Below are 12,204 nucleotides of genomic sequence, written 5' to 3' on the forward strand. Positions count from 1 at the left end.
AAGCAGTGTGGAAAGAGGACTTCAATAAATGCCTCTGAAGATGATGGAGGACGATGACGATGATGGTGATGATAAAGTTCCTTCACTCCAGTCGGGTTTCTTCTAAACCAACTGTTAAAGAGACTTCAGCATCTCCCGTCCCTTTCTATCAGTAAAGCCAAACTGCCCAATTTGTAGCCTCTGTACACAGATTACTGAGCCCAGGAATGCAGCTGAGTCAAGTCTGAACAAGCCGAAAGGGCCACACACACCTAGACTTCATTTTTTAATAATTCATGAGTAATTTTTGTATTTATTACATGATGAAATTATAACATTTTGGACCCAGTAGGTTAAATAATTATTAAAACATAATATAAAAATATATATTTAAATATTATTAAAATGAATTTCACCTGATTCTTTGGACTTTTTTAACGTGGCTACCAGCAGATTTTAAATGATACATGCAACTGGCTTTTGCAGCCCATGTTGTATTTCTTCAGACAGTGCCCCTGTAGCAGCAGACCTTATTTCTAGAGGGTGATCAATTTCCGGGCAGGAAGACATGTAACTCAGTACTTAGAAGACCCAGACAGGAGGCAGTGTGTTCTAGCTCTACCATTTATGAGCAGTGTGATATCAGCAAGCCACTTACCTCCCAGTCTCTTCGTTTACAGGATGGATGGTGCCTGCCTTATAATTAAGTTCCATGCCTGAACACACCTCATAAATGGGGGCTGTTATTATGATTATTAGAATATGATTGATTCTTGTCTCTTAGAAGACTGTGTAATGCACCCCCAAGGAATTCTCTAAAATTTTTCTCATCAAGGGCTTCACTCTGACAGGAACTTCACGGAGACTAAGTTCCTTGAGGGCATTTCTTTGGTTAAGTGCAAAGGCTGCTTGGTTCATCCGTGGACCAGTGAAGCACAGCCTCTGCAGCACAGTTTCCACAACAAAGAGAATTTTCTGCTGAATGTTTACTCCATCACACAGGCAATGCTGCCACACTACTGCTGTAAAGGGGGCCATAAGAAAGCTGTGTAGAACAAATCATCTTTGCCATGATAATACAGTTTTATAGAGATCCTCATTCCAGGTCAACTGTTTTAATTTGGCTGTTCACCCAAAAAGGTGAAAACCAAATCTGTATGTTCAATTATATATTGACTTGGGTTTAGTTCCTTTTCTTATTTCTTGGTGGCTTGTAGTTTTCTTTTCCTATTTTGGTGGTCTTATTACACTGTCTCTTGTTGGCCTTATTATAGTAATCTGGTCTTATTAAGCAGTCATATTACCTAGTTCACATACTTAGAAGGAAAGTGGGTTAGAGAGTCTGCTTTACATATGACATCTCATTCTTCCCGTTATAATTCAATCCACACAAAGCAACATTACAGGACAAAAACATTATTAAGTTCTAAGAGATAAGTATCTTTGACTCTATACATCTCAAGGCTGTAGATAAGCAGATGTGAGCAATTTCCCTTCATTTTAGCCCTTAGGCTTTCATTTGACTATAATAAGATGGGATGAAGCACAGGATTCTGTTTTCCTTTCAAGACAAGACCCCAGAGAAGGTGTCTCCCTAATCCATGTCCCTATCGATAAGGTTTTAGCAGAAACATGCCTTCAGCAGAGTCTGTGCAGATCTCATGGCACCAGGACAGTTAAAGGTTAAGTTGATCTTTTAAGGCTTCAAAAGATGGGCAGATATGAATGCATTTAAAAGGCCGGAATGGGCAAACTGTAGCCCATGTGCCAGCTCCTGTGTTGTGAACAATTTCAACAGAACACAGCCTGGCCGTTAGCTCCCACATCACCCTGGCTGCTTTGGCACTACAAGGGCAGAGATGAGAATGGCAACAGAAGCCACCTGGCAGAGCTCAAAAACATGGTCTTTTAACCAAAAAAGTTTGATGACTCCTGATGTAGTAAAGAAATGACCCTAGATTAAAAAATTCTCCCTCTGGAGTTCCTGTCGTGGCTCAGTGGTAACAAACCTGACTAAAACCCATGAGGATGCAGGTTCAATCCCTGGCCTCACTCAGTGAGTTAACGATCCAGCGGTGCCATGAGCTGTGGTGCAGGTCACAGACACGGCTCAGATCCCTCATTTCTGTGGCTGTAGTGTAGGCCGGCCGCTATAGCTCCAATTCAGCCCCTAGCCTAGGAACCTCCATGTGCTGTGGGTGCAGCCTAAAAAAAAAAAAAAAAGACACAAAAAAAATCCCCCTCTGCCTTTACAGGGTAGCACAAGTGTAATGGAAACTGTAACACATCAGAGTTAAGGAGACAGCAGAGAGAGCTGAGGCTTTCCGTCACCTGGAAAGTGGATGCCAGCATGTCACTGCCACCATGGGGGATTCGGGGCAGTGCTGCCAAAGCTCTTGTCATTTCAACGACAACTTGGACACTCAATTCTTAAATGTTAGCCACTAATTTACTTTTTTTAACATGGGTAAAACCAGCCTCCTGACTAAAACCTTAAATTTCAGGGAGTTTATTTTCAACTCCATAAGCAATCTTTAAAAACAGAAGCAGGAGAAAACAAGAGAGAGACGGGATTAAGATGGAATAGAAGGACTGGAGCTCAACTTCTCTCCTAAAAACAACAAAATTCACAACTAAAGGCTGAGCAATCGCCACCCAAATAGACTGGAAACCTTAAAAAAGATATCCTACTCCAGAAGAAAAAGAGGAGGCCACATCAAGAGGTAGGAGGGGTGATTTCACAATATAAACAAGCCCATACTTCCTGGGTGGGAAGCTCCACAGATTGAAAACTAACTGGTTCACAGAGACTCACCTACAGGAGTGAGAGTTCTGAGCCACATATCAAAAACACGTGTGGAGATCCAGCACTGGGAGAAGGAGCCCAGGAGCATCTGGCATTGAAGGTCAGTGGGGATTGTGTACAGGAGCTCCATGGGACTGGGGTAAACGGAGACCCCATTCTTAAAAGGCACACACAGACTTTCATATTGCTGTGGCTCTGGTGTAGACTGGCAGCTACAGCTCCAAATTAGACCCCTAGCCTGGGAACCTCCATATGCCGTAGGGAGCGGCCCAAGAAATGGCAAAAAGACAAAAAAAAATAAAAATTAAAAAAATAAATAAATAAACCCAAGGAGGAATACCCCGAGACACATATTAATCAAACTGACCAAAATTAAAGACAAAGAGAAAATCTTGAAAGCACCTAGGGAAAAGAAACAAATAACATACAAGGGAACCCCGATAAGGCTATCAGCAGATTTTTTCAACAGAAACTCTGCAGGCCAGAAGGCAGTGGCATGATATACTCAACGTGATGAAAGGAAAAAACCTCCAACCAAGATTACTCTCCCCAGCAAGGCTCTCCTTCACATTTGAAGGAGAAATCAAAACCTTCTCAGATAAGCAAAAGCTGAGAGAATTCAGCAACACTTAACCAGCCTTACAACAAATACTACAGGAACTTCTATAGGCAGAAAAGAACAAGAGAAGAAGGAAAGAAAAAAGAGCAGCAAAAGCAAATCCAAAGCAATTAATAAAATGGCAGTAAGAACATACATATCAATAATTACCTTAAATGTTAATGGACTAAATGCCCCAGCCAAGAGACTTAGACTGGCTGAATGGATACAAAAACAAGACCCATATATACACTGTCTTCAAGAGATCCACTTCACTTCGAGGGACACATACAAATTGAAAGTGAGAGGATGGAAGAAGATATTTCATGCAAACGGGGATCAAAAGAAAGCTGGAGTAGCAATACTCATATCAGACAAAGTAGACTTTAAAATGAAGACTATTTTCAGGGACAAAGAAGGACATTACATAATGATCAAAGGATCAATCCAAGAAGATGATATGACCATTTTAAATGTCTACGCACCCAACACAGGTTCACCACCATATAGAAGGCAACTGCTAACAACCTTAAAAGGAGAAATCGACAATAACACAATCATAGTGGGGGACTTTAACACCCCACTTACAGCAATGGGCAGATCACCCAGACAGAAAATCAATAAGGAAACACAGGCCCTGAATGACGCACTAATCCAGATGGACTTAATAGATATTTATAGGACATTTCATCCAAAAGCAACACAATACACATTCTTCTCAAATGCACATGGAACATCCTCTAAGATTGAGCACATCCTGGGCTACAAATCCAACCTCGGTAACTCTTAGAAAATTGAAATCATATCAAGCATCTTTTCCGACCACAACGCTATACAATCGGAAGTCAACAAGACAAAAACTGCAAAAAACACAAACACACGGAGACTAAACAACATGCTACTCAACAACCAATGGATCACTGAAGAAATCAAAGAGGAAATTAAAAAATACCTGGCAGCAAATGACAACGAAGATATGACACTCCAAAACCTATGGGATGCAGCAAACGCCATTCGAAGAGGGAAGTTTAGAGCAATACAAGCTCACCTCAGGAAACAAGAAAAAGCCCAAATAAACAAGCTAACTTTACATCTAAAGCAGCTCGAGAGAGAAGAACAGACAAGACCTATGGTTAGTAGAAGGAAAGAAATCATAAAGATCAGAACAGAAATCAATGAAATAGAAACAAAGAAAACCATAGAAAAGATCAATGAAACAAAAAGCTGGTTCTTTGAAAAGATCAACAAAATTCATCAACCTCTAGCCAGACTTATCAAGCAAAAATGAGAGAGGACTCAAATCAATAAAAGGAGAAGTAAAAACAGACATCACAGAAATATAAAGGATCATAAGAGACTACTATATGCAACTATATGCCAATCAAATGGAAAACCTAGAAGAAATGGACAAATTCTTAGAAAAGTCCAATCTTCTAAGACTAAACCAAGATGAAATAGAAAAGATGAATGGACCCACCACAAGAACTGAAATGGAAACTGGGATTAAAAAACTTACAACAAACAAAAGTCCAGGACCAGATTGGCTTCACAGACAAATTCTATCAAACATTTAGAGAAGAGCTAACACCTCTCCTTCAGAAACTATTGCAAAAAATTGCAAAGGAAGGGATACTCCCAAACTCATTCTGTGAGGCCACCATCACCCTGGTACCAAAACCAGACAAAGATACCACAAAAAAAGAAAACTACAGGCCAATTTCACTGATGAACATCGATGCAAAAATCCTCAGCAAAACACTAGCAAACCGCATCCAACAATACATTAAAAGGATTCTACATCATGATCAAGTGGGATTTACCCCAGGGATGCAACGGTTCCTCAATATCCACAAATCCATCAGTGTGATACACCACAGTAACAAACTGAAGAATAAAAACCATATGATCCTCTCAACAGACGTGGAAAAAGCCTTTGACAAAATCCAACACCCATTTCTGATAAAAACCCTTCAGAAAGTGGGCATAACGGGAACCTACCTCAACATGATAAAGGCCATATATGACAAACTCACAGTGAACATCATTCTCAATAGTGAAAAGCTGAAAGAATTTCCGCTGAGATAAGGATCAAGACAAGTATGTCCACTCTCGCCACTACTCTTCAACATAGTTCTGGAAGTCCTACCCACAGCAATCAGAGAAGTAAAAGAAATAAAAGGAATCCAAACTGGAAAGGAAGAAGTAAACTATCCCTATTTGCAGATGACATGGTACTATACCTAGAGAATCCTAAAGACTCTACCAGAAAACTGTTAGAGCTCATCCACGAATTTGGCAACGTCACAGGATACAAAATCAATACACAGAAATCAACAGCATTTCTATATACTAACAATGAAAGAGCAGAAAAGGAACTTAGGGAAGCAATCCCGTTTACCATCGCACCCAAAAGAATAAAATACCTAGGAGTAAACCTACCTAAAGAAACAAAAGACCTGTACTCTGAAAACTACAAGACACTGATGAAAGAAATCAAAGATGACACAAATACATGGGAAAGATATACCATGCTCATGGATTGGAAGAATCAATATGATAAAAATGACTGTACTACCTAAGGCAATCTACAGATTCAATGCAATCCCTATCCAATTACCAAGGACATTTTTCACAGAACTCAAACAAAATATTTTAAAGTTTGTTTGGAAGTACAAAAGACCCAGAATAGCCAAAGACATCCTCAAAACGAAAAATGGAGCTGGAGGAATCGGGCTCCCAGACTTCAGACTATACTACAAAGCAACAGTCATCAAAACCGCATGGTACTGGCACAAAGACAGAAATATAGATCAGTGGACAGGATAGAAAGCCCAGAATTCAACCCACACACCTACAGCCAACTCATCTATGACAAAGGAGGCAAGAATACATACAATGGAGAAAGGACAATGGTGCTGGGAAAACTGGACAGCCACATGGAAGAAAATGAAATGAGAACACTCCCTAACACCATACACAAAAATAAACTCCAAATGGATTAAAGACCTAGATATAAGACCAGACACTATCAAACTCTTAGAGGAAAACATAGGCCAAACGCTCTCTGACATAAATGATAGCAACATCTTCTCAGATCCACCTCTCAGAGTATTGACAATAGAAATAAAAATAAACCAATGGGACCTACTCAAACTTCAAAGTTTCTGCACAGCAAAGGAAACCCTAAACAACACAGAAAGACAACCCACAGAATGGGAGAAAATCTTTGCAAGTGAATCAACTGACAAGCGATTCATCTCCACAATTTATAAACACCTTCTGCAGCTCAACACCAAAAAAACAAACAACCCCATCAAAAAACGGGCAGAAGATCGAAACAGACAGTTCTCCAAAGAAGACATACAGATGGCCAAGAAACACATGAAAGGACGTTCAACATCACTCATTATTAGAGAGATGCACATCAAAACCACTCTGAGGTACCACCTTACACCAGCCAGAATGGCCATCATCCAAAAGTCTACAAACAATAAGTGCTGGAGAGGGTGTGGAGAAAAAGGATCCCTGTTAAAAACTGTTGGTGGGATTGTCAATTGGTGCAGCCACTGTGGAAAGCAGTATGGAGATTCCTCAGAAAACTAAACATAGAACTACCATTTGACCCAGCAATCCCACTCCTGGGCATCTATCCAGAGAAAACCACGACTCGCAAAGACACATGTACTCCAATGTTCATGGCAGCACTATATACAATAGCCAAGACATGGAAACAACCTAAACGTCCATCGACAGAGGAGTGGATCCAGAAGATGCGGTGCATATACACAGTGGAATATTACTCAGCCATTAAAAAGAACGAAATACCAGCATTTTTTGCAACATGGATGGACCTAGAAACTACCATGCTAAGTGAAGTCAGCCATCCAATGAGACACCAACATCCAGTGCTTTCACTGACATGTGGAATCTGAAAAAAGGACAGACGGAACTTCTTTGCAGAACAGATGCTGGCTCACAGACATTGAAAAACTTATGATCTCCTGAGGAGACAGTTTAGGGGGTGGGGGGATGTGCCTGGGCTGTGGGATGGAAATCCTGTGAAATCAGATTGTTATGATCATTATACAACTACAGATATGATAAATTCATTTGAGTAATGAAATAAAACAAACAAAACAAAACAAAACAGAAGCGGGAGTCCCTCTGTGGTGCAGCGGGTTAATAATCTGGCTCATCTCTGTGGTGTTGCCAGTTCAATCCCTGGCCCAGAGCAGTAGATTAAGGATCTGGCATTGCTGCAGCTGCGGCATAGGCCAAATATATGGCTCAGATTCGATCCCTGGCCTAGGAACTTGCAGTTGCCATGGGGCAGCTGAAAAGGGGGGAAAAATGGAAAAAGAAAGCTTTTTAAGTATTTCAGGTTTAGTCGCCCTATTAACTCACTGAGCTGGGCTAAGGATCAAACCAGCAATGTTACAGAGACAAGCCGGATCATTAATCCACTGCCCACAGGGGGAACTCAGTTAGTTTCCCTATTTTAACACAGTCTAGGAGAGAGGCTTTTTCAATAAGTGTGTTCCAGATTCCTACTCATCCTTTGAGGAAAGAGTTGACGAAGCCATTCTGTGCACCCTGGGTTTCTTTTATGAAAAGCACATGGAATCCAAGACCTGCTTTTGCCAACTCAGCGACTTCCCTGTGGAGATTTGGACCAGGTCGTCATCACCATCACCATCTCCACAAACACTCCCTTTTCCCTGTGCCCGTCAATGATGACCCCATTTCCCTTGTGTGTAAACTGAGGGGGTGAAGGTTAAATCATTGTCTAGATCCACATACTCACATGCCAGAAAGTGGAGTTAGAAATGAGGGAAGTCAATCCCTATTCCATCCTAACTGCATTTCTACTCCTACTGATTTGCTGAATCTGCTGGGGCATGGGGCGGGGGTGGCTGGGAGGTTAATTTATTGGGCCAGAATTGACTTAGAAGCAGAAATAGGGATAATAGCCAAGCGTTATTATTGATTCTTCTAGAACTCTATCACAAGTGACTAAAGCTTATTTTTCTGAGATTTCACCTTGTAAAAATGGCCAAAGGGAAAAACCAGCCTTTCCACAACAGCTTATAAGTTTCTGGTGAGGCGTGACTCTGGGCATTTACCCTCCAAGGTGCTCTAAGAATATTATGTGGGAGCATAATCTGGGGGCATCATACTAAGTCATTCAAGAAGTCCAGCAGTTTCATTAACGAATATCTATAAACTACATTTCAATTCTAATAAGAAAGAGAAAGCATGGAGATGAAGTGCTCTCATTCTGATCTGCCTGCCCCATAGGTGTGTTAGCTACACTAACTGCCTAATGATTACACAGTTTCCTTACATTTCAAGGGCCTATAAAATGTTATTGCCAAACATTTCATGATTTTTAAAAATGTATGTCTGTGTCATTCTCTGTATGAACACTAGAGGGTAGTGGCGTTACACTGACAGAAGTCCATCCCGGCTGGCACATTCTTTGTGACCTAGTAATACCTGGTACGAAATGAAAGGGACAGTGCTTGCAGGCTTTAAAAAAAAACTGGAAATAATTTTCAGTATCAAATAGGGAATTTCTTACATTTCTCACCTTGTACTGACCTAACTTTTGTGGCATTTGACAAAGCACTTATGTTTAAGAAATTGGTGTATAAAGTGGTTTGTTTACATAAGATCACCACAACTGAATAAAATAGTGGACACAGGACAGCAGGAGGGATATGACAAATGACTTCTGCTTAACGTAAGCCTAAAAGAGAGTGCCCTTTGTGTCTGGAGACTTTTTCCTTTCCACACGGCACAAGCAAAGCTCATCCATCGGCAAATTTTGCACAAAAAACGTGAGTAGCCCAGTTGCGTGATATGGAGAACATGAGCCAGATCTAACCTGGGGTCACAGTCCTGGGGTACACACAGGACCATCATTTAACTTCATCCTTCCTCCAGTGTGACTAAATGCACAAAGAGGAAGTCAAGACCCACTCTTAAAGGTTTTTTCCTTCAAATCCCTAAAGTGCCAAGGAAGTGGTCCCAAAAGGACAAGTCCAATGGCAGGGGGCAAAGACTTCCTTCCTCTTGAGGACTCAGCCCAGTCAAATGATGCCATCGAAGGCCTGAAGTAAGAGACAGGAGGTGAGGGCAGGGATCGTGTCTAAAGCTCCAGGGACCTTCCTCCATATGCTCAGTATAGCTTAGCTTAGCGAGGCAGGAAAAGAATTAAGCTGAAGTTGGATGTGGGGATGGCTAGACAGACTAATAGTATACCCGGACCGCCAGCCCATCATATTGTCCACAGAGTGAACTTGGACACATGAATATCAGCCTGTATCATTTACTACCTGAGAGAACTTTGTCAGGGCCCATGACCTTCAGGTCTTCATTTCCTCAAATACAAAAGGAGGAATAGCAATGATAACAGCCAAAGATGCAGGATGTTTGACACAAGTCAGGCACTAGGCTAAGAGCTTGGCATGCATTAACACGTCCATAGACCCTCCTAAATGAGCCCTCAGCACAGGTGTGGCTTACCCCCTACCACTAGCCAGGAAGAAGCTGCAGTACTCAGAGCTGGCAAAGCTGAAAATAAGTGAAAGAGCAGTGCCCACGCCCAGGCTCTCAATCATGTCCTTATACATCTGCCCTGCCTGCTCCTGGCTGCGAGAAGCAAACTGGACAATTGATGACAATGTTTCAGACAACAGAGTACTACAGCCAAAATGACAGTCCACATAATGGTTATAATAATAACAACCTACGGTCTGTATTAGACCACGTACCATCACAACCCCAAAGGGCACTTAACACTGAACAGGCTGGGAGATAAAGAGATTCAGAGAACTAAAAGTCACGAAAGAACAAAGCAAGTCAGATAACTGATAGATAATGAAAATATTAGTTGCCTTTTTATTCAAATATATGGAATACATTAGTACTAAGAAGAATGACCAAATAAACTTTCTTTCCACTTAGGATTCCAGTCCCAAACCCAACAATAGGGACCACAAAGAAGGTTGCCCAACATCCTATTCTTCAGGCTCCTTCCTTTATGTAAAATGTCTATTTATCTAGAAGCTTCTTGACAAGTTCCTGAACAGAGCGTGACTAAAGGTTCCCCAGATCCTAAAGTCTCTTTACTGTCATGTTTGTGAAAGTTGAGAAATGACATTCCTAATTGCAATGTCAATTAGGGAAATTATAAACAGGCCAGTCTCTCAGTGGATAATGAGCCACTGGCATGATTTACAGTGACCCAGCACTTAGCCTTTGTGATTTGGAGCTGAAGTGGATTTTGTGGCGGGAAGGTCTGAGGTGTTGGGAGCAGTACCAAATGACAGAAAAGTAGCTCTTCCTGCTGACTGAGAGCTGAAACCACAAGGCTGGAACCAAGATTCAGCTCTGCCCTTCATCTACCTCAAAAGGCAAAAGTGGATTTGTTATATCAATCCACTTTACATTAATAACTAAATTTCTTGAGCACCTACTATATCCAGAAACTGTCCTAAGCACGTTACATTGATTGATTTTTCTTTAATTCTCAGAATTAGGCTCTCTGGGAAATTCAGGGATTGACTATTCTTTTATAAGCAGTGACACTGAGGTACACAGCAGTCCAGAACTTACCCAGTGTCATAGAGCTGGCAAGTGACAGTCACAATGTAAAGCCAGATGTCTGAAGTGTGGATTCCACTTTCAAAGTACTTGCTTTAGAGGAGGAGAGGCTGCAAAGCTCTTGTTCAGGGACTTGATGGAGTTGGAAAACTGTCACCTGAGCACACTTAGGCACAGACCAGGGGATATGGCCCAAGGAGGGTAATAAATATGTACCCTTTGGGCCTGGGTGCTAAAGCACTGTGGAAACTGCCTGCTTTGGAAGATGAGGCTTAATTTTTAAAAGAATAACTGTGACTCTGATTTTTCACTAAATAATGTCAAATACCATCTCAATGAAAAAGCTACAAAACCACAGGGAAAAAGACCAGATTTTCAAATGATACCAGGAAGGGAAGGGCAAGGGCTGGCAAAAGACAGAAAGGAAACAAAAAAGGGCAGGTTTCAAAGTCCTGAAATGGGGAGCCCAGGAAACTTTTGAACAAATCAGATTTAAGTACTAACTTCAAGACCAGCTATAACAAGTCTAATCATTTTCATAAGAGAGATGAGAGGAGCGCCAGGTAAAGCCACCCTACCTTACCTCCACCCACACTGGGTGCTAAAAAGGAAATCAGCAGAGCCCCTTCCTGGCGGAGCCACAGCCAGGGGCACCTTGCAGAACCCTCCCAGCGGACCCAGTAACCCCAGGTGGGTTACCGCAAGTGGGGGACAACGCGCCCCCTCGTGGCAGCCTGGGACACTGCACAAATATGAGCTGATCTTCCTCAATTTTTCCATTTTTAAACTCAAAACGTGGTTTATCAACAGATTTTTTTGAAAGTAAGAGTCATCAGAAATGATAATACATTTTTGACAAAGGAAAATCATGTCAACAGTGCAAGTTGCTGGTCTAGGAACTATTAAGTGATTTGTCAACAAAATGAAAGGAGAAACTGTCAGGCTCTCCTATAAGAACATAGTTAAGTAAATTATAATGATGATATTTTATCAGTTTTCAAACCTCCTATTCCTACCATTGGTGAAGGAGAAGAGCACACAGTAAAGTGCATATTTTCCTTTCTCTCTTCTAAACATCCATCAATGCATCCAGATTTTATTGTATACTAAAATATTCCTCCCTTGGTCCCATTTAACTCCAACCAGGTTTTCTTTCCTCTTCCAATCATAAAAGTTTCATTTTCCAATCACAAAAATTCATCAATTTGTGAAA

General features: G+C 41.2%; 1 protein-coding gene across 2 annotated transcripts in view; it reads right to left on the reverse strand.

Moving 5' to 3' along the window:
* The window catches only part of COL9A1 (collagen type IX alpha 1 chain), a 95,002-nt gene that overhangs the window by 1,006 nt on the left and 81,792 nt on the right, over positions 1-12,204 (reverse strand). The window lies entirely within an intron of this gene.

This window comes from Sus scrofa, chromosome 1, assembly GCF_000003025.6.
Source record: "Sus scrofa isolate TJ Tabasco breed Duroc chromosome 1, Sscrofa11.1, whole genome shotgun sequence".
NCBI classification, from domain to species: Eukaryota; Metazoa; Chordata; class Mammalia; order Artiodactyla; family Suidae; genus Sus; species Sus scrofa.